At 38.9% G+C, this 6000-nt stretch overlaps 1 protein-coding gene across 5 annotated transcripts in view; it reads right to left on the reverse strand.

Annotated features, from left to right (window-relative positions):
- Positions 1 to 5135, reverse strand: part of LOC130884656 (SLAIN motif-containing protein 1) — a 192383-nt gene extending 187248 nt beyond the window's left edge. For all 5 annotated transcript variants that reach the window (XR_009058103.1, XR_009058104.1, XR_009058105.1 and 2 more), the window contains exons 1-2: positions 4613 to 5135; positions 4185 to 4289 (exon numbers count right to left, since the gene is read on the reverse strand). The gene's annotated coding sequence lies outside the window, so the exon portion shown is untranslated. The remainder of the gene's footprint in view (positions 1 to 4184; positions 4290 to 4612) is intronic.
- Positions 5136 to 6000: the final 865 nt, after the last annotated feature.

Consider the following 6000-nt stretch of genomic DNA (forward strand, 5'->3'; position numbering starts at 1 on the left):
TTAATTCCATTGGTAGAGAAAATTTTAAAACAGTTTAGGATAGACTTTGCTAGTTACTAGTGTTAATTCCAAAGAAGAGATGTAATGAAAAGAAGCAAGTTGAGCAAGAAAAAATATCTGAGGAAAAAAAGAGCACTAGAAAGAAAAATAGAGCTAAATTCTGTGTTCAAGGAGATAAACAGATTTAAAACTGGAATAAATGAAGTGGTCACCTCAGGGCAATATCTTACCCAGCTAAGTTTCCAACTTGTTAAAATGAATTAAAGAAAAGTTTAGAGCCAGGTATGGTGGTATATACCTCTAATCTCAACACTGGAAAGAGAGAGGTGGCAGATCTCTGAGTTCAAAGCCAGCCTGGTCTACAGAGCAAGTTTCATGACAGCCAAGCTTAAGCAGTGAAGGACAGAAAGTTAGTGAAATGTAATTGAACAAGGGGACCTTGTTCTAGTCCCAGCAAGCAATGGAACTTTGTAACTTTAGCCACGTGGTTCTGGGTTTAGAGTTAAGGGGAGAAGAAACAGGTTCCATGTCTATACAAAGTCACTAAGGCCAGGCATATGTTATGGGTGTCCCTGAATGGAACCCTAGTAAAGAAACCATTGGACGAAGTTATGAAATTGAAGCCTGGATTGCCCTTGAGATCCAAAGATATTAAAGATACAAGAGTCATGGGATAACTCCTGAGGAGATCCACTAACAGGGAGTGGAACCAGACCAAGAAAAATAATTATGTTGCAGCCAACAAAACTGAAAGAAGCTAAAGATATGAAGAATATTTTGACATCAGACATGGAGATGCAGTTTGGAGTTTGCCTGGTTAGTTTTTTGTTTGTTTGTTTGTTTGTTTGTTTTTTGTTTGTTTGTTTGAGACAGGGTTTCTCCCTAGCTTTTTTTTTTGGTTCCTGTCCTGGAACTAGCTCTTGTAGACCAGGCTGGCCTCGAACTCACAAAGATCCGCCTGCCTCTGCCTCCCTAGCGCTGGGATTAAAGGCATGCGCCACCACCGCCCCCCCGCCTGGTTAGTTTTTAGTCTTGCTTTGGTTCAGCATTTCCTCACTCTGCTCTCTTCCCTGTTTTGGAATGGGTGTATACCCTGTGCCATTTTATGTTGGAAGTACATGATCTGGTTTTTTATTTTGATTTTATTGGAGATTAAAGCTAAGAGGTTGCATGAATCTCAGAAGAGACTTTGAACTTTGGACTTTTAAACTTTGTTGAGACTGTGATAGGCTATGGGGACTTTTGAAGTTGGACTAAATGCATTTTGCAGTGTGATATTGCTACAAGCTTATGGGCCAGGGAGTAGAATGTGGTAGTTTGAATGTAATTGGCCCCATAATCTCATAGGGAATGGCACTATTAGGAGGTGTGGATTTGTTAGAGTGGGTATGACCTCGTTAGAGGAAGTGTGTCACTATGGGGGTGGGTTTTGAAGTTTTCTATGCTCAGGATACTGCCCAGTATTTCAGTCAACTTTCGGTTGCCTGCAAGATGTAGGATTCTCACCTACTTCTAGTATCATATCTGTCTGTATGCCACCACGTTCCCTGCCATAATTATAATGGACTGAACTTCTGAAACTGTAAGGGAGTCACCACAATTAAATATTTTTCTTTATAAGAGTTGTTGTGGTCATGATATCTCTGCATAGCAATAGAAACCACAACTAAGACAACTTCATACTATTATTTCCTGGAAACTACATGTCCTAGTTACTTCCTACTGAACTCATGAAATATCATGACCAAAAGCAATGTGGAAAGAAAAGAGTTTATTTGGCATACATATCCCCAACTACAGTCCATTTAGAGAAGCCAAGGCAGGAACACAAACAGGGTGGGAACCTGGAGGCAGGAGCTGATGCAAAAGTCACGAAGAGGAACTGTTTATTGACTTGTTATTCATGGCTTCCTCAGTCTGCTTTTTTTTTTTTTTTTTATAGAACCCACGCCCACCAGCCCAGGGAAGGCACCACCCACAATGGACTGGGTCCTCCTACATCAACCACTAATTAAGAAAGTGCTCTAGATGCCTGCCTGCTTACAGCCCAATCTTCTGGAGGTATTTTCTCAGTCTAGGTCCCCTCCTTTCAGATGACTATAGATTATGTAATAAAACTCACCTGGACACTAAGCTTAAGTAAATAGTAGGTGAAGAACTGGTGGGGTGACTGTACTGGGAAAATTGCTTGCTGTGAAGACCTGGTTACCTGAGTTCAACCTCTGGAGCCCACATAAAGGTGGAAGGAGAACACCAGCTTCACAGTTATCCACTGACTTCCATGTACTTGCTCTTGTTGCCTGAGTCTGCTTGTTCATTTCCTGGCCACCCAGACCCAAAATAAGCGCACAGAAACTGTATTAATTAAAATACTGCTTGACCTTTTAGCTTATGCATATTTCTATCTAGCTCATATATTAAATTAATCCATTTCTATTAATCTGTGTACCACCACATTGTTATGGCCTACCAGTAAGATTTTGTCCAATGTCCAGCGTCTGTCTCCTGCTGCAGCTACATTGTGTCTCCTTGACTATACCTGCTTTTTTCCTCTATCTCTGCTTGGTATTCCTGCCTTGCTCTATTCTGCTCTGTCATAGGCCTAAATAAGATTCTTTATTAACTAATAGTAATAAAACATATTTACAGCATACAGAGGGGAATCCCTCATCATGCTCTCTCTCTCATACATGTACACACACACACACACACATACACACACTCATACACACCCTAATAATAATCATAACTTCAAGAAGAAGAGGAGGAGGAAGAAAGAGGAGGAAGAGGAAGAGAAAGGAGTTTATGACCTATATAAATCTGGTAGGAATAATAAACTGTAGGGTTCCCCTGAAAGATGCCAGCAGGGGAAGAGTCTCTAGCCTTCACACTAACTGTACCATGGAGTTGCCCTGTTGTTAGTTTAAATATACAATTAACAGACTTCTGATATAGCCTACAACTGTATAAAACTTTATCTTCCTGTGTATTGATGGACCAGTGAATATGAAGCAATGTTTGATGTTTTTCTACGATTACATATGCTACTTAGGAAAGGCAGGGTGGGGAGGTTCACAGAATTAAGTCTCTAACCAATTAACCCTGAGTTCATCAATAAGGAAACTACCCTGGGGAAGAAATATCAGGATAAATCAAGAGAGCCCTTTGCATGGAATTCTAAAGGGTATTTCTAAAAGGAGAGATCCCTATGGCCTTGAAAAAAATCAAGTCATAATACATCCAGGGACAGCAGAAAAGGAATTCTATCAACAGCTACTTTGTCACAGTCCCAGATTAAACCACAGACCAGCATCATGTGAAGTGAAGCCTTTGAGTGTGATTAGGGACTCTAAACTGCGACAAAACTACTGACCCACAAAGATGTGAAATAATCTGATCTTTTAAGTTGCTAAGTCTGTAGAAATTCATCATATATTAATACAGTGTTTACAGAATTTTCTGTAGTTTAAAAATAAATAAATAAATGTGGGCTCCACTGCTCTGCATTTTAATGGTTTGTGCTTTTCTGGAATGATCTCTGTTGCGAAGAAAAGTTTTATCAATAAGGGAAAAAAAACTACACTGTAGGTCTAAGACAAAACATTGCTACACCTAAGGCTCAAGGAACTCTATGGAAGAAGAGGCAGAAAGCTAATATGACCCAGAGGATCAGGGAGTTTGCTGTGAGGTTGTGTCTCCTAGCAACATCAGAAGCTACACCCATAAAGTCTCACCAACATTACCATCCAAATATGAATTAAACAAGGAGGACATCAAAGAACATGCCAAACTGAGTGGGGGAAAGGCCACAAGGCCTCAATTCTGCACAAAGTACTACAGGCAACTGAGTAAAACTGGGAGCAAGAAGGGTGGGTCCTCCCCAGGGAAGAACAAGCTCATTGTCCATTATCAAGCAGTCATCCATAAAAACATACATACAAATCACATTTTATGGGCTTAACAGGTTATATTTAGGGATATATGTGTATATACAAATACATATTTGTAGTAAGGAAGGAGCTGCTTGTTTGTCCCAGCCACCCAGAACTGAAATAACCACATGAAAACTGTATTAATTAAATCACTGTTTAGACCATTAGCTCTAGCTTCTTATTGGCTAACTCTTACATACTAATTTAACCCATTTCTATTAGTCTGTGTATCACCACATGGCTGTGGCTTACCAGGAAAAGTTCCGACATTTATCTCTGGCGGGGCTACATGGCTTCTCTCTTGTTCCTCCCTCCTTTCTCTCAGTGTTTAGTTTTCTCTACATCACCTCCCCTTTTCTGTTTAAATAAAAAAGAAAGTTTTAACTTTAGCATAGTAAAATTACATTTAACAAAATAGGTATAAAACAGGAATTACAGTTAAAATATTTATATCTACTTTATTTTTATCATAACTAAGGAAAACTTTAGCTATAATTATAAATTCTTTAACTCCATCAAAGACTCCAAAAGGATATAATATTACCTAATTAAACAGGAAGTACATTATAAGTAACTTCTAAAACTCTAGAATTGACAGAGATATCTCACTGTCTGGACAGTCACCCAAAGTTCTTTTGTACCATTGTGGCATCCATCTTCAGCCTACAGGTCCACAGTACCTTCTATGAAGCAGGAAATTTCAAAGACAGGTCTGCCTATTTTGGTAGTTTGTCAGTCACTTTTTTGTGTGTCCTGCAGAATGTCTGGCAGACTTTTTCCTAAAGCAGGAACCGCGAAGGATCATCAAACCACATTAGTCTGGAAGGATTCCACAGGTTCTCATCCTCTGTGGAAACAAAAGAAGAACCTCTTTTCCAAAGTAACATATCCTTAGACTCAAATTCTGAAGTCAAGATACATATAAAGTATATCTGTTGGTTGCTTAACTCTTTCACAGTCAAAAAGTTCAAAGAAAAATACAATAATATACATAATCCAGACTCTCTGTGAATTTTCCATCTTTACATGGCATGTTTTTCTTTACTCTTTTTAATCTATGACTATCTGTACTCTGTCTCTTTAAAGATTTTGTTTTATCTTTTAAAAATGATTTACTTCTTTTTATAATGCTATGTACTCTTTTTCTTCTCTCTACCAAGCCTACACACATTTATCCAACACTGTGACCCATTTGAGGTCTTTTATGTCTGAATCTGTCCTATTGGGTGTCCTATAGTAAGGAGGGAGCTGCTTGTTTGTTCCGGCCACCCCAAACCAAACCACATAGAAACTGTATTAATTAAATCACTGCGCCGGGCGGTGGTGGCGCACGCCTTTAATCCCAGCACTTGGGAGGCAGAGGCAGGCGGATCTCTGTGAGTTCGAGACCAGCCTGGTCTACAGAGCTAGTTCCAGGACAGGCTCCAAAGCCACAGAAAAACCCTGTCTCGAAAAACCAAAAAAAAAAAAAAAAAAAAAAAAAAAAAAAAAAAATTAAATCACTGCTTGGCCCATTAGCTCTAGCTTCTTGTTGGCTAACTCTTACATATGAATTTAACCAATTTCTATTAATCTTTGTATCACCACATAGCTGTGGCTTACTGGGAAAAGTTCCAACATCTGTCTTTGGTGGGGCTACATGGCTTCTCTCTTGCTCTGTCTTTCTTTCTCCCAGGATTTGGTTTAGTTTTCCCTGCCTACCTAATTTCTCCCCTGCTATAGGTCCAAAGCAGGTTTTTTATTCATTAATGGTATTCACAGCATACAGAGGGAAATCCTACATCACGTATATGTATGTAATAACAATTAATGAAAAAAAAGAAGCCATGAATTTGAAGGAGATCAGGAAGGGGTATATTAAAGGATTTGGAGGGGAAAAGGGAAGGGAGGAATGTTGTTATTAAATCACAACCTAAAACAACCTTCTGGGTTTGAACTGAAGAATAAAAAACAGTAAGGAAAATCAAAATAGGAAAGTCAGGATGGGCTTCCAGGAAAGAGGATTAAAACCTTTTTTTTCTTAATCTGTTAACAAAGAAATATATCTAATAGGAGGATTGAATCCAAA

Source organism: Chionomys nivalis, chromosome 12, assembly GCF_950005125.1.
Source record: "Chionomys nivalis chromosome 12, mChiNiv1.1, whole genome shotgun sequence".
Lineage (NCBI taxonomy): Eukaryota > Metazoa > Chordata > Mammalia > Rodentia > Cricetidae > Chionomys > Chionomys nivalis.